This window comes from Aulonocara sp. 'chitande type north' Nkhata Bay, linkage group LG4, assembly GCF_057382095.1.
Source record: "Aulonocara sp. 'chitande type north' Nkhata Bay isolate Kocher_YH1m ecotype deep benthic linkage group LG4, A_spYH_male_GT1.1, whole genome shotgun sequence".
NCBI classification, from domain to species: Eukaryota; Metazoa; Chordata; class Actinopteri; order Cichliformes; family Cichlidae; genus Aulonocara; species Aulonocara sp. 'chitande type north' Nkhata Bay.
Window position 1 is genome coordinate 34,766,601 of NC_141347.1, and position 20,993 is coordinate 34,787,593.

The window sequence follows — 20,993 nt, forward strand, 5'->3', positions numbered from 1 at the left end:
AACAAAAGGGCACTTTGGGCACTCATCAGGAAAGGGGCGGGTGCTCAAGCCCCTCTAGCCCCCCCCCCCTCTGCACGTTCCTGCCGTGGAGAGAGCGAGAGTCTGTTCCTGCATGAATATGTGAGGACGCAGAACCCTCCACAGCTAATGACGCACTTGATACTTTAAACGTTTTACAGGCGGCGCATTCACGGATCATTCATATCAACAGTGCCACAGTATTTACCTGAGGCATTTAAAAACAGTTTACCGTCTGCAGACTAAACCACAGCAGTGGTGTATAACAGCAGCATGTGGGATTTACAGCTGCGATGTTTTTCTGTCAAATGTGAGTGCTTGAAGACTTTCACCGTGTTGTGCTCAAAGCACACAGCCAGCAAATACGCACTTGGTCTTTATTTCACTAAGAATAAGGCTGTGTGCTTTAATCCAAGTCTAGATTAATTATTATTTATTTATTTTAATCGTGTGGTTGGGATTGAATGCATTAGGAAGGTCAAAGTTGTTCTTAAAACTAAAAATATCAACAAACAACATACATTTTTCCCGAAAAATGAACTTCACAATAACAGCTACCGTTATAATCACACGCATGCGCACAGGTTTCCTGACCAGATGGAGGCCCTGCTGCTGATTGTGAATTTAAAAAAGGAAAAGTAGGCTATATCCGGTTCACCAGCGGCACTTTCATCAATTAATTGATGATGTAAAGTAATTAAATGCCACATAACCGGATTGAATGTGAATTTATTGTATGTCTTGGAAGCGTGCTAGCTGTTCCTTAAAAAAAAAAAAAAAAATATATATATATATATATATATATATATATATACATATTGTCCAGTTAGCAGATCCGACTCTTCACTGCGAAGCCTCCGATTGTGCCATCTCAGCAGCTCCTGGTGAGTTTTTTTCACCCCCTTTTCTATATTTAACAACAGTTACAGAAGTAAAACTTAAACAGGAAACTACACTGTGTGTTAAAGCCTAATAGGGCGGCTAATACAGCTAACAGAAAGCTGTTGAAAACAGCTGGATTTTAGCTTTAGTTTGTCTCTAAATGAAGATGTCTAACAGGTGCGTGCTGCTAACAGACTGACTCTCTAATATGACTTCATATGTAAAGTGTATATGTAGCCTTAGCTTGAAGTGAGCGCCATGTGACTGTAGGTGTCAAACAGAAGTTCAACAACAACAACAACAAAACAAATGTTGTTTAAAGGAAACATTTAGCCTTTAACGCTGGTTTGAATCAAGAAAATAACAACAACACTACATAAACACAACTATCGAATCTAAATAGAGCAACATGTTTTATTCCTTTCTACAAACTAATGCACATGCATGTAAAGATACAGCAGATATGAGCTGAACAGGTTGGTGATTGTGCTTAAAGTTTAAACCAGATGTTTCTCGTATAAAAACAAATTAACAAAACATTTTGTTTCTGTTCTGGGAATTATGCTAACCGTACTGTGATAGGAAATGTGAGCAGAGCTATGGCTTTTCTCGTTTCTCATCCTGTGACGGAGTTTTCTCCACAACAAGTGGATCCTGGAAGCAGACGCCCAGGTCCTTAGAAGGTTTGTGTCTGACTGTCCTACAAACATGCACAGAAGCCTCTGAACCTGTCAGGCTGTCCATTGGGATCTTCGCAGGTGTCCAGCGTTGTCTAGTTGAGGAACGCTTGGAGTTGTGTGAATCTTGGGGTCGGGCCTCCCTAGATGTTGCTTGGCACAGATAGCACAGTGGTGTGCGGAGTGACAGGAAATGAAAAACAAACAAACAAAAGGTATCTGTCTCATGTCTTGAGCTGGAACAGGCATGTCAGCAGCTCTAAGCTCCAGTGTGTCATCTGTCATCTGAAGATGATTAATAGTAGCATGGTGCCAAGCAAGCCGAAGAGACCCTTGGAAGCCAAACGTGCTTTGTGAGACAGTCTTGGCCTGCTTTAAATGAATAAACCAGAGGAAGCAAGAGTTTGTCTGATGGTGTGTGTGATAAGGCGGTGGAGTCGAAATGTGTGCCTGTGGAGACAACATGTCAGCTGTCTGTCATTTACATGGGACCTTTGAGGGTGGCAGTGGAGTTTGTGGATTTTAATTTTGTTGACGTGTGGCCTCAATCGATATCGCTTGATCCTGAGAAACTGGCAGATACACTTCAAATGATGTGCTGTGTCCAGGTGTGCTAATTTGATGACAGCCATGCATTATTGCTTCATTATTTATCTGCATAACAACATTTTAATTTAATGTATCAAAAACAATTATTTGCGAGCTATGAACTGAAGTCGGCACCGGTGCTGCTGAACAACTAGTGAAAGACAACTGAGACGAGAAATAAAAAACAAACAGAACTGGAAAGGTTTCAGTTGGGCCAGGGATGTCAACAGCTCTAAGCTCTAGTGCCTCATCTGTCATCCTAAGTTGGCTATTGCTAGCATGGTGCCAAGCAAGCTGAAGAGACACTTGGAATCCAAACATCGCTTCTGAGAAAGTCTTGGCCTGCTTTAAATGAATAACCAAAGGCAACATTGTGTCTGATAAGCCGGGGGAGGCAAGCTGACACTTCATGATGCCTCATTTTTGGGGGTAGACGTGTGCTTTAAAATGTGGGCTTGCCCTCTGCTGTGCACTGGGCCACAGCCGAGTCCATTAGAGCCTTTTGGGCTCTTTGACGTGCTCCACCTGCTGATGCTGGGCAGTTGTTGTGGAATGTCAGTGTGCTCACCTGCTACAAGAGGCTGTGAGGGGTCACTGCTGCCATTAGGAATGTGCTTATCTGCAGGTGGGGGATAAGACCTGGAGTTTCCCACAACACGGCTTGTAACAAGATGATAATGATATTCACGTCACCTGTTAGTGTTTTTACTGTCGCAGCCATATGTGCGTGTTTAAACATCTCATCGTAAAACTCTGAGCATTAATCTGCTGCTGTAACAACACCCACTCTTCTTAAGAGGCTTACTGTAGCGCAGGATTTTGGGACGGTGCCTAAACCAGAAAAACAGGCTCGTAGTAAAAGTGCTGACAGTTTGAACTGCATCAGAACAATTTATCAAACCCTTCCTCTTATTAGCTGTGTTGTTGTTGCTATGACTAACAAATAATTACAGACGTTGTTTTACACATTTGACCGTCGGTGCTTCACATGGCTCGTAAACCTTCATCTGATCTGCTTTAGTCTTGCTTAGATGTGTTTTTTGGGCACTCGAGTAAGTGCAGAGCAGGGTTTGAAGGGCGTCTGTTAACTAGAAAGAGTAGCATTAATCTCCATTTCAAGGAAACTTGCAAATTTATAATACACACACACACCTAGGATGGCTCCTGGTTGAGGTGTTTCAGGCATGTCTTCCTGGGAGGAGTCCCTGGGGTAGACTCGCGACACACTGGAGAGATTGTCTCTCAGCTGTCTGGGTAATGCCTCTGCGTTCCCCGGAGAAGCTGAGGAAAGTGGTAGGGAAGAAGGAGGTCTACACTTCTCTGCTTAGGCTGATGCATCATAAACCTGGCTCCGGATAAGTGAAAGAAAGTGGATGGATTCAGGGATTTAATGTCGATATAGGAAAATGTTATCTGTAGTTGGAGGTTTCAAGCAGCAGCACTTTGGAGTGCAACAGTAGTGACACAGACATAACCTAGGTCATGTTTTCCCTGGAAGTTTTAAGTGTAAAATAACTAATTAACTTTAATTTTAACTTTATAACTATTGCTAAAGTAGCTTAACCTTGGAACTTTTCAGGAACTGCACAAAATATTGTAAATTTCGGGTTGAGGTTATTTTTAACCAGCTGCTTAAATTCCTCTTTTTCCACCACGGAACCTCATCCGTCACTTCCATCCACATGGCGTGCATCTAATCCAGGGGTGAGCAACTCCAGGCCTCGAGGTCCGGTGTCCTACAGGTTTTAGATCTCACCCTGGGTCAACACACCTGAATGAAATGATGAGTTCATTAGCAGGCCTCTGGAGAACTTCAAGACATGCTGAGGAGGTCATTTAGCCATTCAAATCAACTGCGTTGGATCAAGGATACATCTAAAACCTGCAGGACACCGGCCCTCGAGGCCTGGAGTTGCCCACCCCTGATCCAGTGAGTGCTTCGACCCTCGGTGTAGTCATTTGTTCATTTCCAGAGTGCACGTCACCAGCTGGTAGCATCTACTAATATGTCTTCTCAGCCTGGTCGTACTTGACGGTGCGTCTTTTGCGTAAAGTGGTGAAACAGGCTTGTTTCTATCATTAGCAGGAACAATTTTCTCCTATATTTCTCAAAGCACTGTGATGCGGTTTGGTCTGCATTCTCCACAAACAGGCTTATTAAGAGTTAACAAGAGATATTTTTATAACTGAATTATCTAACTCTTGTTTCCCAATAATCTCCCCAGTAATCTCTTACATTGAATTGTAGTTTATAATTCGTGCTTAATCTGACAATGATGTAACACTGTGGTCGGTTTAGGCATTAAACACATGTCCAAAAGCTCAAAACAGTGATGGCAAATGGACAACGCAGCAAATATGAGCAGTTATTATTCCGTGTTTTTTGCTTCATGATGCACTAAAACTGATAAGAATCTAGTGTTGACTTTATGAGACATCTCCAGTTCCAGATCTAAGATTCATAGTCACCATGGACAAATAACAATACAGAATTTATTTCCATCTCCAGCATCAGTCATTGACGTATGCCGCCATATACACTGCAAACCCTCTTTGAGCTGCCTCAGAGGACTGCTCAGTGGAAACGATGTATTACAAGGTCATTTCCTCGTTGACCCTATAATCCACCTGGTTGGCCCTCCACCACAGAGTTAAAAGTGAAAGCAGACCAGGGACCTTTGTATCCCTCCCACCCCTGTCCTGTTTTCTTTCTTTCTTTTTTTTATTTCTCTGCTGATGTGGCGTGAAACTGAAGTGTTTGCCCAGATGTTTCCTGATGGAAGAAGATGGTCGTAGTTTCCTATGAGGTCACAGTGCTGCTGGTGGTGCAGTGACGGCTTTAATGGACTTTTCTGTTGTAGTCTCCCGTTTTCTTTTACTCTGTTTCTGGGATCTTGTTTTGATAGATGCTCCAATCAGATTTGTTTAAAAGAAGAAAAAAAAACCTTTGACTCTAACAGTCGGCTTTCTATGCTAGTCAGGTCAAGTGGCTTGATTGGCCACTGCAGTGGTGCAGTAATAATAATAATAATAATAATAATAGAGGCGACCGTGGCTCAGGGGGTTGGGAATCGCATCTGTAACCGGAAGGTCGCCGGTTCGATCCCAGGGCTCTCTGTCCTGGTCGTTGTGTCTCTGGGCAAGACACTTTACCCTACTTGCCTACTGGTCTTGGCCAGAGGGGCCGATGGTGCGATATGGCAGCCTCGCTTCTGTCAGTCTGCCCCAGGGCAGCTGTGGCTACAACTGTAGCTTGCCTCCACCAGTGTATGAATGTGAGAGTGAATGAATAGTGGCATTGTAAAGCGCTTTGGGTGCCTTGAAAAGCGCTATATAAATCCAATCCATTATTATTATTATTATTATTATTATTATTATTATAAGACACACCTTGTCCCTGGCCACCTTGTCCCTGGCCACCTTGTCCCTGGCCACCTCCTCCAGCTCATCTAGGGAGACACAAGGCCCAAGCCAGCTGACGGATATCTCTGAAAGCTTTTCTTTCTCTCTGAGGAGTATCAGCTCTACTGAGTCACTCCCGATTGATCAAACTCCTCATCCTATCGCTAAGGAAGAGCCCACCCAGCTCTCGAAGGAAGCTCCTTGCCAGTTCTTCTACCTGCGATCTCATTCTTTCAGTCCCTATTCTGAGCTCGTTGCCATAGGGTGAGCGTAGGAATCTAGATCGCCTGGTAGATCGCCAGCTTGAGCTCAGCTTTCTTCTCCACAATAGACTGACACAGTGTCCACATTACTGCAGACATGACACCAACCTCCCACTTCATTCTCCCCTCACTCCTGAGCAAAACCCTGAGTTACTTAAGCTCCTCCACTTGGGGCAGTTCCAGTTAAGAAACGTGGACTTTCCATTCCCACTCCTTCACACCTGACTGCAAACTGGCCCAGTGCGAGCTGGAGGTTACCACCTGATTAAGCCAAAAGGACTAAATCATTTACAAAAAGCAGAGGCAAGGCCGCTGGTTTATAAGTAGAAATTCTCCCCATTAAAAATGATGAACATAACTGGAGGCAAAGGGCAGCCTTGGGAGTGTCAAACACCACCAGGAATTTATTTTTAAAGGTCCGACTGTATCGACAGGATAACCAAAACTGTGCTATGTGAAGATCCTCAAAGGTTTGAAGAGCCTAAATTAAATTCTGAAAGCTACTGTGAGTCGATGAAGGTGATCAGCTGATTCTTTAAAAAATGTCAAAATCTTAAAAAGTTGTTGCAAAGTAAAGATTAAAGATCAAAATAACAGAGACTCTGCCAAGAATCAACACTTTACACTAGAAATATCTCAGGTGCACAACAAAACTGCCTTGTTTAGTTTACTAAATATGGAATCTTATATTACGAAGGTCTCCTGGATTTTTATTTTTTTGCCTTGTATAGCCTGCAGTTGTACTTTGTAGCACATTGATGAAGCATTTCTTCTAAATAAATGTCATGCATTTTCTGCGCTTATTGCTTTTTCCTTCGTGTTAGATGAGCAAATCTGATTGAGGCTGGTTGCTGGATTGATGACGATCCTTGTGATGGATTTATTGAAGTGTAGATTTACAAGTTCTGAAAATAGAAAAATGCTGAGAAGAACTGCCGTCTTCCTCGTCTCTGTCAAGAGTCACTCTCTGCTCTGCCTGGTGGTTTCACACAAATCAAAAGCAACAAGAGGTGAGTCCAGTTCCACATTACTACCAGAGGTAGAGGCGTTACAGTAAAGTGATGTTACCCCTAGCTCTGATCTCGTTTGATGTGACGTGAAAGTTTAAAAGTTGTCAAGATGTCACCTGAAAATAGACGTTTGAAACTGGAAACATTAAGGAGATCGAGAAATCCACACATCACCAAAACTAAGTAGTCTTTATATGGTTTTTACATCAAAGTAGCTTCTTTGGAAATTGTTCCATATTGCAGGAGCCATAACTAAATGTATTGAATTTTGATGATCACTGGGTTTTCATTTGTTTGGTTGCTATGGTGATGTGTAACGGGAGTCACGTGGGTGCTAGCGGTGACATTAAGAGGGCGTTGTCAGTCTGTCATTCACTGGTTTTGATTTTGACAGAGAGGAGGGGTGGTAGCCGTAGTTTTTGTTGACCTCTGTAAACTCTCAAAGCACTTTAATAAACAAGCAAACAATTCCACCTCTCGCATTATTGCGTAAAGTTGACAGCGCGTCAGGCAAAGAGGCAGGCTCCATCCCCGGCCTCTAGCGACTGTGGAAGTCGCTACACGTATAGTGCAGGAAGGTCTATTTCAGGTTTGTTTCATACACGTTTTTAAATGATTTGTTCATTTTGATAAATGTATGCGTTACATACTAAACCTGAATATTGTGGTTTTAGGTTTGGCACTTAGAGAACTGCTTGTTTTTATCAGTACTGAGTAGATTTGCATCAAATGGTCACTGTGTGCAGGTCTGTGCCATCTTTGATGTTTTTCCTCCATCTGCTGGTGAAATGTACACACTGACTGAAGTCTTGCCTCTGTGGCCTGATTCAAGCTGTTATTCCTGGTTTTTATCAGGCATAGGAGCAAACTGAAGGTACTACCCAGGCTTCATTGTGCACGAGTTACCTGGAATATCTGGGAATGTTAGCAAAATGAATGCAGTGTTTTACGCCCAAGAATCACAGATGCAAATACCAGCATGTCATTTTTTCCTACTAGTTTTGGGGGCTTTCCAGTATACATATAACTACTAATATATAATGTAAGGTAGATGTTCATGCTGTTAACTGGTGTGATTCAGGTTAAATACACTAGCTACTATTACAAAGGTAAATGCTGTCTTTTAAATATTGGAATAGAAATAATGAAACATTTAAAAATGTTTAAATATCCAAGTAACTTCAGTTAGAAACAATCTTTAAAAAAAAAAAAAAAAAAAGAATAAAGTCCTGTTTTATGACACGATGATGACTACCACACAACTGGCACTCAGAAAATGTCTAAACGGTGAAACACAGAACATTTAATTGCTCAGGTTTGTCAAATCCAAATGTTTATCTCTGATGCAGCTAATACAAGTTTATCGTTGCATAACTGTCACTTTAAAGCGCCTCCGAAGTACATTCTGTCGCGTCCGTCAGTCTAAGGTCTGTCAGAGCAGCATCATCGGGGCGAACGTTGACCTTCCTTTCAGTTTTTCACGTTGACGGTGAGATCCAGTTTCATCTCTTCGTTCGTTCGTTTGGGGAAAACGGTGGAGCAGTGACAAAAATCAGACGCTTAATGCAACATTTTATCCCCTGGAATGTCTTTGTTGAATAATATTCGGTCCTGGAGTCTTTCCACTGCCAGTCTCTCACAAATGGAAGACAAATATATTTCTTGGCTGGCCATTGTGTTTCAGAGTGAGGCTCTTTTGATTCGTAATATTCAGGGCTAATTAGCTTAAGAAAGTGATATAGTTTTTCTGCTGGACTGCTGCTGCCCGTTAACGTCGGCTCAGATTTCCCAGGTGCCTCGCTGTCTGCCAGAGGTAACAAAATAATGGCTGCGCTTGGAAGCCTGTTTTTCAATGTGTGTTTTTTTTTTTCTTAGTGATTTTTAATAGCTTACTATTAGAGATATTACCCAAGGGATACCTTGATGCTTTTTGCTGTTGTTTCTTTTCTTTTTCTATGCTCTCCTGTGCAGATCAACTATATTTGTGTTGAAGGCTTTCTGCTCTATTATGCGTGCAGATTCATGAAACCACAGCTTGAGCACATTTACACCAGTTTCAGTGTCTAAATTTCCCAAAACGTCCTGTTTTTAGGCTGGTAATGTCTGGTATGCATGTATCGCTTTTTTGTGAAAGAATTTTTGTCTTTCGTTAAGTAAACGTGAACACGTAGCAGATTCAGAAGGCCGCAAGACGAAGAAGATTTTTCAGATGTTTGTTTCATGTCCTCATCCATCGTGATCTGGTTACTCAGAGTTCATAAGCCTTATTTCCTTTATTTCTATGTTTGCCAACTATCTTACTTGGCAGAAGGAAGCAAGTAAGCATCTTTTGCTTCGTCGGTGTAGTTTATTAGAAGGCGGGGAATGCCATTAGAAGCAAAAACCTGTTTGACAGCTGTTTGTTTGTTGATGGCTCTAGTGCAGTTTAACTATTTTGTAGTGCAACATCTCAAAGTACCAACATTTACATTCTGGCTGAAGGTAGTGAGTCATGTGTTCTTCTATCTCTGGTTTTTAATGACAGTTGAGGTCATGCTGCCACTTTTTGGTGGTCGGAGTGCATTACATACAATTGAGCTTGAAAAGGCAAAAAAAGTAACTCTATGAATCTTTGAAAATTCTAAAATTCACGACCGTTCCTTGTAGACAAAAGTAATCCCTATAAGGACGGGGATTACAAGAGGTTTACTAAACCCGAGTTTAACCCGTTTGGCCACTTGCTGTAGAATGTTTGTGTACTGGGATTAAAACGTTCAAACATGGCCTTATACTGGGGAGGTATGTGTTTGTATAGACGTGGAGAATATAAATCTGCGTAGTTCTTGTGGTTTTATTGAAGACCGGTTCTGCATTGTTACAGGTATTTAAACCTGTCTACCATTTCTGCCTCTAAAGCAAAGAAAAAGTAACAAACTGTAGAGACGGTGTAGATACATGCTGTAATGAATGGCTGCTTTTACAAGAAGGAAAACCTCGGACGGGTATCGGTTGATAAGGTTCTCTTGTCGTACATTGTGCCCGAGGCCACGCAACTTGCATAACAGCTCCACTGCAGTGGATATTTGTAATTTTAGCACAGCTGTATTTCTCCTGCCACTTTTTCAGTTGAGTAAATCAAACCCTGAGCATTTCGAGGTAATTCTACCTCAGCAAATGATAATTCATCAAACTGTCCTGAGCTTAAGTGCATATTCAGATGACTGCGTTGCTATAAAAGACGGAGTTGTCCTGAGGGGGTGTAATTTAGACATGATCTATGTGTGCATTTAGGAAAACCACTTGAAGGTCACGGAGTAAATGAGCAAAGAGCTGCATTACTGTAGCGATACCCAGCTGTTTACACTCGTGAAACATTTCAATTAATTTTGGTTGATTGAAGCACTTTAAGCTTAGCTTGTTTTCCCAAAGATTTGATATTTGCCTCAACAATTTTAACTCTTTAAAAACACCAGATAACAGCCGCATGCCTGCAGCGAAGCTTCGGCCATTTGGATACAAGTCTCGGGTATTTGTACGCTATGAATATAATGTAACATGTTTACAGTTTGTCCTCATCTGCATATAGTTTCTGGGTCATTACTACAAACTCCAAAACAAATGTTTTCTTTCTTTGACCTCATTCTGTCATGTGTGTTTGAGGGGGTTTGGGTTTATTCTGAGGCTTTCATTGTTTTAATCACAAACTGTATATGAAAGGTGGTCGTGACACCATGACCCACTGGTTTTTGAATCCCAGTTGAAGCCTCTGAGCCTTTAGAATCTGTTGGAATCTTATTTTCTGTTTTTTACGGTTTTTGTATCCACATTTGAGCGAGAGGTCAGAGTGCGTGGTAGGTAACATTACTGCTACTGTTACCAAGCCTATTGAGGAATACACGGGCTGTGTAGGTGCATCACAGAGACGCTGTTATAGATGGTGGTATAATGGTCTAACTCGGCGGTCCCGAACCCCTGGGCCACGGACCGGTACCGGGCCGCGAGAGTTGAGGCTCGGGTGTGAAATTGATGGATTTCAGGGTTTTTATCGTTATTATTATTTTTTTTTTTTTGCATTAACTCTGTTACCCTGAGTCTTTTCCTGTGTGTTATGAATAAATCTTTTTGGTAGCAGTACTCATTTTATTTAGTTGTATTTATCCACAACACCTTAAAGGCCGGTCCGTGAAAATATCTAGACATAAACCGGTCTGTGGACCGCTGGTCTAACTCACTCACTGAGGCCAGTTAGCGGAGATGGGTGGCTAGCAGACAGCTAATACTCAAGTCTGCAGCCACGGCCCTAATAATGTTTATCTTACTGTGGGTAAAAACTCAATTTTTATGGACAAGTATACAAAATTAGGGGTGTTTGATTGTATATCTGGACTGTGGATATTTTCTGTGATCATGTCTATCTCTGCTTTAAAGGTTAACATGGAGTCTATGGGGATCGACTCTTCTGTGGCTTCTAGTGGCCGTTAGAGGAACTGCAGTTTTAAGCACTTCTGCATTTGCATTGTTGTCATTTTTTCCTGCTTGTGCTATCAGACAGCCGGACGAGGGTGATGATTTTTATTTGCCAGTAATGAATACGTTGGACCTGTTGGGCTTAAAATCCAACAGGAATGCAGAGGTTTGAGTGTAGCTCCGGATTTGTGATTTTTCACTCTTGAAATGTTGTTTAAAAGGAAAATTGAGATGCACAAAAATGGAGCGGTGGGGAAAAACTGTGCTGGTTTCAGGCGGTGTCAGGGCCTTTCTGTGTGGAGCTGGCTGCTTCTGTTTGCCCTTGTGTGGGTTTCCTCTGGGAGCTCCTGCCATCGTCGCCCATGTTAATGCTGCGTATGAGAACCCGGGACAATCTCGCGAGAGTTTAATTTCCTGGTTAAATAAAGGTTTTTAAAAATGTTGGTAACAAGTGCTAACTATTTAGTTTACCTGCACGTCATGTGCTTCTTGATAAAAGTCTGTTTGTTGTCACGAAAGAGGCCGAGCAGCAGTCACTGTTTGCGTTTGAGTGACGGGGAGATACACCCTGCGGTTCAGACCCCCCCAATTCAAATTTACTGTACACTCGGAGTGAATGCATTTCTAAATTTGAGAGACTTGTCTGTACCAGTATGGATTTGATTGCGTAACATTAATGGCCGCACTGCATTTTTTTTGTGCGTATTCATTAAAAATAATTGTCTTCTGCTCAGCAGACCACAGACTGGCACCTCCTCAGAGCTGCAGCTGCTCTCTCAGCCAACACAAGCCATGCGTACTAAGGAGAGACTACCAGTGTTTACCTCTCCTTACAGCACAGACCAACGGTAGACGGAGGTGCTCTCCCTTTTCTTCTGTGGTTTCTGGCAGCCAACACCAGATTCCTTCATGTCTATCACTGCAATCAGCAGGCCAGACCTGCAGTCAGCCAAGCAGCTTGAAACAAAGCAGCAAGAACGGCTGAACATGAAGTAGGCGAAGCGTTTCTTTCTGGATACTGCGAGGAAGAATCTGTTTTCTCTCAGCTGTGTCAGTTTTCCACTCTTCATCAGAGGACTATTCTGTTTTGCGATAGTGCGTCATGCACCGCTTCCTCCTCAGAAGAGAGCTTAAATGTGTTTTAACACCACTTCTCCCTGACCTGCAGACAGACTTATCGTTCTCATTCTTGCAGAAACGTACGCCTCAAATTATGTCATTACCCCAAACTGTGTACGCGCCGATATGCTAAGCGTGTTATTTAAATAGCAGAAGATGTAAAGCATCCAGAAAATGAGGGTGTTGGTTAAAAATGCATGTAACGCAGAGACACTTTTACTGCAGAATGATAAATGGGATAATTTCTGTTGGTACCATCTAAGTGCTTTTCTTGGAATAGTGCATCACCTTCAGTGATTATTTGGTTTACACTAAATCTAACTAATACCACTCCAGAAACGACAAAGAAATGGGAGACCTGCAGTAACACGGTGGCTGCGGTTACGCGCACACATTTTATCATCCTGATTGAGGATTTTAGCTCAAGTGTTTACACGGGACGTGATTCAGTACGTGCATGTGTGACAGGGGCGAAAAGGAAGAATATGTCCTGGATCAGACTTGACTTTTGTCTGTCCAGCCCGGTAGTCGCTGCTATCATGTTGCTCTTAATTCCTTAAGCATTTATATTAAAGACAAAGTTTCCACAGAGGAGCAGTTCAGCTCAGAAGAGTCAGGATGGGATGGTTTACAAGTACAGTTTGTCTTCTGATCGGTTTATGAAAGCTTTAATTTGGTTCAGGCCTGTGGAAAAAGTAGTAGCTGTGACAGGTTTGAACCCTAGATGTACTTTAATAAAGATCATTGCGTCATTTTAAATAATTTCATATAATTCTGGTTAATTTGGCTGATATAATAGCTGATACAATATGTTATTGTTATGCAAGTATTTTAATGTTTGCTCGCTTTCTCAGTTTCTATTTAAAAAAACAAAACCTGCATACTACATGTTTCTCATCTCCCACCAAGAAAGGTCATTCACGCTCCGTCACAGGGCTTGCAAGTTTACTCTACTGTATTTTTCGGACCATAAAGCGCACCGGATTATAAGACTCATATATAAAATCGACACATAAAATCGATTCGAGGTCAGTAAGCACAACCAGAATTCATACATAAGGCGCACTGACGAGTTTTGAGAAAATTAAAGGATTTAATTGCGCCTTATAGTGCGGAAAATACGGTACATTCGTTTTGTGTATTTTTGGCTTTCAAGATGAGTTTTTATCGCTTTCAATAAAATATTTAGAGGTTAAGGGTTAGTCAGTATTCACAGTATTGGAGGCTTTTTCTCCAGAGTTGTGAATATTAGAAAGATACTGTCATACATGGCCCAGTCAGTCAGTTGACTTGGAGCAGCTCGTGCAGCCTCTCACAGGTTTCCAGCACACAAAAGCAACTTTTCTGGCTCTCCTTTTGTTTTCTTTTTCAATCCCGCCTGGAAAGCACCGATGGGCTCAGCTCTTTTGTTCGCGTCTGAGGAAATGGCCATCAGCAATCACATTAGAATCATTTGAACTGTTTTGAACATTTGGAAAGTTATTCAGATGCCTGGAAATGGGCAATTTAAAGGAAATTAACTAATAAATCACAATAAGAAATTCAATTGTCTGTAATAACTATAATAACTAAATATTGTACACCTTCCAGAGGGACACGAGTGTGACTTTGTCCATGACTTGGCATGAAATGTTAGCTAGTAATCAGAGATTTCGATGATTACAAATACCGAGGCAGGAAAACTGCAAACAGCTTTTTAGTTGGTCGTCACCCATCGTAACCTTTCTTTAAATCGCTCTTTCAGCCTCAGGTGTCACTTCAGTCTTTGACTGTGGGGTTTGTTTTTTTTCTGCTGCATTTTACGCCGTAATTGTCAAATTAACCAAGAATGGCACCGCGCTTCGGTACGTACAGACACCAAAGAAGAAGCCCGATGATATGAATCTTTCTGTCTCCATTGCTATTTGGGTTTCACTAAGCCCTCACTTTCCTTTGAGCAGTGAAACGGGTTTAAGAGAAATGTTTGTTATTTCACACCAAGCGCACGGAGCCAGCAGTAAACCCGTCTGTGAACTTAAGTGCTCCTCTATAAACTTCTCGACAGCGCATTTTCTAGTAAAGAAAATGCTGCGTTAGTCAGAGATAGATTTGGGGGCAGGGGGTGCATTCTGGGACCAATAAATCCAAAATACACAAATGCCTCAAATGAGATGGCTCATTGTAGCCTGCAGACTGATTTACTCATTTCCAAAATCAAAGGCCAGTCACCCTCGTACGGTCCTGTTTTACAAACTCAGTGGGAGTCGCACAATGGCTGCGACAGTATTACTGTTATTATCATTCCGCTGTTGTTCACTCCACGCTATCAAGTCGCTGGTAATAGATATAATTCATGTGCTGCTGCAAGGGTGTTGTTGAAACCCCCCTTTTAATCTGTCTCTGTGTGTAAATAACCGTGTTTTATGCACAAAGCCAAGAAGGAACGGCAAAAGATTTAGCTGGTTTTCAGATTTGTTTTGAAAAATCTGTTGGAATGGATGAAAATGAGACTACAATTCCTTCCACCTTTCCTGACCTGATCTCTTATATATATGAGCTATTGCGACTGCACATCCCCTCCCTGCATTCCAGTAATGCACTTAGATATGATTGAAGCCTGCTCTTTGCAGACACGTGCCTGAAAAACTACCCCATTACAAACCCAGTTAACTGCAGCAATGCAGGCCGTGGCGGGAGCACATCTTGCAGTATCGTTAATGCCACTGCTCATTACGACTCTGCCCTTGAATCCACACATACAGAGATGGTTCGAAAGTGTTTAACGGCTGCAGCCATGGTTACAGAAATCCTGCTTCTTTCTCCTTTTCCTGGAAAAATGCATCTTAATCAACTGCACACTCGAGTTTGGTATTCATGTCAGTTAAAAAAAAAAAACAAAAAAACAAGATTTCATGTTGGCTCTGCAATGTACCGTAACCTTCTCCATCCACAAACAAAACAGAGTTAACAAAATGAGGCTTGTGTACATAAATTATTCAATCTACCTCAATTTAATCCGGTTATTTTGTTAGCGTGTTTTTGGAATCCGGAGATAGGCAGAGGTCCAGACTCTCAGGGTTTCCCGAGCTTGGCACGTATTTGTTCTGCCGCCGTTAACTTTGTGTTTGTAATTAGTTTAATTCTACAGTTATTAAGCCGTCTCACAAACACTGGAAGGAATTCAAGCTGCAGACTGATTCTCACAGAGCTCGACATGCAGCCTTGTCTGGATGAGTCTGGTGCCAGGGTTCTTAGGTGGGGATGACTCCACGTGTTGTCGTTTGTTTGAGCTCTGCAGCACCAAACTGTTAGCGGCGCTCGCAGTTAAAATAAAGATGTGCAGTGTGCACGGTTACTGTCGTGCTGAACTGTGCAAATATTGTGAGGAAAATGCTCGACACTGGAGAACATTTTTAGATGGTGTTACTTTTCCGGCTCTCAGATTCTCCCTCTTATGCTGGACTCGTATGCAGAAGTGCCCTTTTGCATAAGAGTTTCCACTGACCCAAGGTTAAAGTAATGTTACACAGTCTTTCAACAATTGTTGAATCTCTAGGAAAACTTAGATTTAAATCCGAGTTTTGCTGATTGGAGTTAAAAAGAGCGAGGTGAAGTGACCGGCTTTGTTTCACTTCATGCTGCAGCATTATTTTCCAGAACACACAGACATGTGATAAAGAGTTTTCACAGCACTCTATGCAGTCTTGTGAAAAACAAAGTACAATTTTACTTCTTCCACAGGGATTAAGAAGGTGAGTAGCTGCCAGGTGCTGCTAATTTGTGAACTGATAATGGAGACTGTAAACCACATCTATAAAAGCTGTGTTTTGGCTGTGTGCTGGTCTGGAACATTCAGGTGTGGGTTATGGCGTCTCCTACACACTAGGTGTCTCTGTTTTGGTTCTTGTGTTGCACTTTCTGTGTTTTGTTCTGCAGGAGCTGATTGGAGGAGTAACTGTAGCGTGAGCTACACCTGGGTCTAGTGAGCTCAGTCACAAAGGTGCCTCCTTTCTGCAGCTGACCTCACGTTGCTCAGTGTCCTGCTTCGGATAACAGCTTCCTGAAGTTTTACTTTCCACGCACTGCCACATGTCCATCAACACTTTGCATGAGTAACTCGCTGACAAACACGTTCTCTTTAATTATGTCCTGTAGAATAAATGATTAGTACCTCATGTAGTGCCCCTCAGTTTTATTGCAGCCTATGAGCTAGGTTGTGACAGGTTTAACAGCCACAATCGTCCCAGCAGATTCATCTGAGACTCTGCAGGCTTCAGACGGATCAAGAATGGCTTGTTTGGAAGGGAGAAAAGCCTCTTCTCTTTTTTAAATAAAGAGAAGATGGCACAGCTTAGGTTTGCAAAGCAGCATCTGAACAAGCGACAGAGGTTTTGGAACAATGTCCTTTGGAGAAATGACACCAAAGTGGAGACGTTTCAATGCCTCATTTGAGAAAACCAAACACGGCAGCGTCTCAAAGCAACTGTCAGCACGGTGGTGGACCTGTGAGGATTTGGCTTGTTTGCAGCCACAGAACCTGGACACCGTGCAGTCATTGAGTCATAACATCAAATATGAGGCTAAAGCCAGGTCCAAACCAGGGCATGCATCAGGACAATGATCCCAAACACAGCAGCAAATCTAGAACTGATTGGTTCAAAAATAAAAGGATCCAGGTTCTGCAACAGCCCAGTCAAAGTCCAACTAAGTTTAAGTGGAATGGCAGGAACTCGAGCAGTGCATAAATGAATGTCTGCAAACCTCAGGGAACTGAAGTGATGTTGTAAAGAAAAACTGTCCTGAATTTGTCCACATTGGTGTAAAGAACTAACAAAGTCACACAAAAAGACAGAAAACTGTTTCTTCAAGTTGCTGCTGCTAAAGTTGGTTCTACAAGCTCTCATGCAAGACTCTGAGTCTTATGCAAACTCTCTTTTTCAAATGCATGGATATCTGCATTGAAATATATATGGAATCTGCTGGCAAGGGACACGATTGTTCATACCAGAAACTTTCTGCTCTGCATCCAGTCTCTGTTTTAGTGTTTTAGCTCTGAGCAAACTCTGGATGCATGCAGGTAAGCACAATATGGATTTGATTTACTGAAACACAATCCTGAAGAAAACTGCTATTTTCTTACAATTTAGTTTTTTGGTTTTTTTTTATCTTTCTTGCATAAAAGTCTGCATTCTTGCACAACTCCTGGCACACGGAACAAGAAGATTTAAACCAGATATCTGTGCAAGCTAGGCCCTGGGTCCACAGATTGCCACTACTGTAAATTTATTTTTAAAAAATGTTGCAGTATTCCTGCCAAGTTCGCACCTTCATGCAAAAACTCTTGTCAAATACAAGTAAACTTCAAATGACAGTAAAAGTGAGTTGGGCTTGTCATTTTTATGCCATTGTGTTGTATGAAGGTCCAGAAATGAAACTTCTAGAAACGAATAGTTATTTTCTTTTTTAAATCATTTGTTTGTTTTACTTGACAAGTCAGTTAATCAGTGAATTTCCACCTTGCTTGCTTGTCCGACCAACGGTCCAACTTTTAAGTTGGCAAATTAATCAGCAAATTGCGTCGGCAGTAAATCATTCAAAACATAAATGAGTCTTCTCAGGATCCCATAATGACCTGCCGTTCGTCTGGATGAATTATGTAATGTCTGTTTTCCAAGAAGCGGGTATAAAAGTGTCAGTCAGGCAGTCAGAAACGGAGAGCGAATCATCTCGCGCGCTGATCTTTTGGGGTGAAATATCAAATTCAGTGTTTTTCCCTGCGTTTTGTTGTTTGTTTTTTGTTTGTTTTTTTAAATCCCAAATTGCTGATGACCTTCTTTCAAATGAGAAGTGATCTAACAGATAAGTACATCTTTGAAGTGACATAATTGCCTAAAGAATATATGACACTGTTTACACATGTTAGCGTATCATTTGAACTCCTTAAGTAGTTTACCTGCTGCCTGCTATGAGCCCTGGTCTGCATTCAAAGTGGACTGAGAAGAGCAGGTTTGCCCTTTGTACTCCCCAAAGCGTCCAGGGTGGACTGGTCTTTGTTTAGTCTGACCTCCGTCTTCATCCTCTGCTCCTAAAGCCTTTAGAGATGCCAATCTCAGAGCGTCTGAATGACCAGCAGCACATCAGTCACTGTCAGTTCTCCTGAGGTTAAGCTGTACTTCAGGTCATTGTCCAACATGGATAGACATCCTATATTGTTGAGTTATTTTTAAGTTAGGTAAAGTGGAGTTTAGACTTTCATTGGCCAGGGGCGTTTGCAGTATCAGGTCTTAAGATTTAAGCAGACAGACGTTTTTATCAGCTAAAAAAAAGTAGCTGGAACGTAGCTCTGAGGACAAAAGCAGCAAAAGCAATTTCCAAAAGTATTTTTGAGCACTTTAGATAGTTTCTATTTTGTTTTGCTTGATGATGGGTGTCATCTGTCCCATGAATAGTGTGCACGTCTGTAGTAATTACCAGGTTATTACATAAGAGCTGGTGTGATTCCTAGATGAAAGATGGCCTTTCCCCAGTTTCCTTTGCAGCTGCCACATTGCACCTGCATGTTAAACTCAAGGGTGCAGAAGTTTTTGGGTCCTTTTCTAAAGACTGACAAGTTTGAATTTGATTAACTCTTACAGGCTGTTCACATGCAGCCCAGTCCCAGCCTACTTGTTCATGTTAAAGAACGAAAATTGTCACTTTTTCACCATTTGGCTTCTTATTTTGTCCAGAGGAAGTGAGGAGGCGTCACCACGACAACTAAGGAGCCAAAATTATTGAAAGATGTTGTATTTGAACCCAAACCATGTTTTTCCAAACCTATTCCAGTAGTTTTATTTTTTTATTAATGAGCGACATGTTTGTAATTAATGAAAAATAAAAAATGATACAAATGATGTGTGAACATCTCTGACATCTCTGACTCAAACTTGGGTCTCCGGCGTGAGCAGGTAATGATTTGCTCCAACACAAACTCCTCCAACCTGATGTGGTCGGTTTTTTGCCTTTTTAAAGCGGCGTACAGAAGACTTATGATAGCTTTGTAGTTTATAATTGTTTTTTTTATTTTAATTTTGTTTTTGACTCTTTGCTTTGAGTTTAACTGAACATTGTATTTTATTTTTTGACAGTTTTAAGTTTCAGTTGTAATCTTTATTAATTATTATTGTATGGAGGGCTTTGTCAGAGGGAAGATTTGAGAGAATCGGGACAAGCGTTAGAATAAAAACACTGAATATTGTGAAAGCAGGGAACATGGGCAGTTTTTCAGCATACAGGGTTAATGCTGTGGAGCCACAATCTTTGTGATGCCTTAACCTCACGGGTGGCTGAAACCAAAAAGAAGCTGGTGAACTGGGATTAAACTGGGATTAAAGGGGTAAAAATCAGTATTTCTTTTTTAAAAAAAATCTAAAGTAGTGCATTATGTAGTACACATGATTAATTTGCCGTGTTAAAGGATGCACAGTGGAAGTTGTATCTACAGTGCAGAGCAGACTCGCTGCCAAGCAGAATGGGAAGGACAATAAAAACAATCGGACTTCTCGGCTTTCACAGTCAGCCTCTCCCGTCTGTCCCGGCCCTGGCTGTTTGTTGCTGCAGAGGATTCTGTGAAACGGGTTACGATATTGAATAAATCAGCTGTGTCGGGGTACCGGATGTTAATCCGCTGTCTATCAAGCTGTGACTGTCATAACTTTGTCTACATTTTGTCTGCATTACTGCTTTTCTGCCGTTGCACAGTCCTGTGTACTGTAGGGCTTCTTTTAAGTCAGTGGAGGAAATAATGGGAGTTTGCACAAATCCAGTAAAGGTTTTGGACTTTGCATTTCACGCTTTCCCAACACTTTGTCCCATCAGACCACAGTCGTGCTCCTAAAAACACTGATATGATTGCTAAGATAATCTAAAAGAGCCCCCCCTAGATTTGATGCGCCAGTCGGTCGGCGTCTGGCTTCTTTTTCTGTCTTAGGGGTCGGTAGCTGTGCTTCGCCTCTGTCTACGGTATCATTTTTATTTCTTTAATCCTATTTTGAAAATGTGGATGTGGGTGGTCCGAGTTGATCTTTCTTTGTAGGAGCTTCTCGGTTGACTTTCAAGACTGCTCAGGTAATCCGAGTGTCTCCTAATTAATTGTTACAGCATGGCAAAAAGCAGTCACCCGTCTTTACTTGCAGACCTCAGTTGGCGTCAGACTGAAATTTAAAGGAGGGGGGTTTCAGGGTCGGATACTGGGCCTCTGTCTCTGAGCCTCTATTTTCATACTTCAGTGTCTGGGAAGCTGATTTGGAGCAATAAATGTTCATAGACTGTATGATGGATTTTCATGGCAGAGTTAAGAATCGGTCAGAGCAGCTGGACAGGCAGAGCAATGTTGGAATAAAGGTAAAAACAGATGGAGCTGATGGTGGAGGAGGGATGATATATTCTTCATAAAGGCGCATCATCGGTCATTTAAACGGCACAGTCTCTCCACCAGTTTTTATTGATATTAAACTTTCATCAACCCGTTTTGGTGAAATATCTGGATGAATTTAGAGAGCAAATGTGTCATTTATTGTTTCGTCATTATAGCGTTTTGATTTCTCATAACACCATAAAAAGAACCACTT

General features: G+C 41.7%; 1 long non-coding RNA gene across 1 annotated transcript in view; it reads left to right on the forward strand.

Moving 5' to 3' along the window:
- The first annotated feature begins 852 nt into the window (after positions 1-852).
- Positions 853-20,993, forward strand: part of LOC147333163 (uncharacterized) — a 71,042-nt gene continuing 50,901 nt past the window's right edge. Inside the window, exon 1 of the long non-coding RNA XR_015128876.1 lies at positions 853-902. This is a non-coding gene — a long non-coding RNA (uncharacterized LOC147333163). The remainder of the gene's footprint in view (positions 903-20,993) is intronic.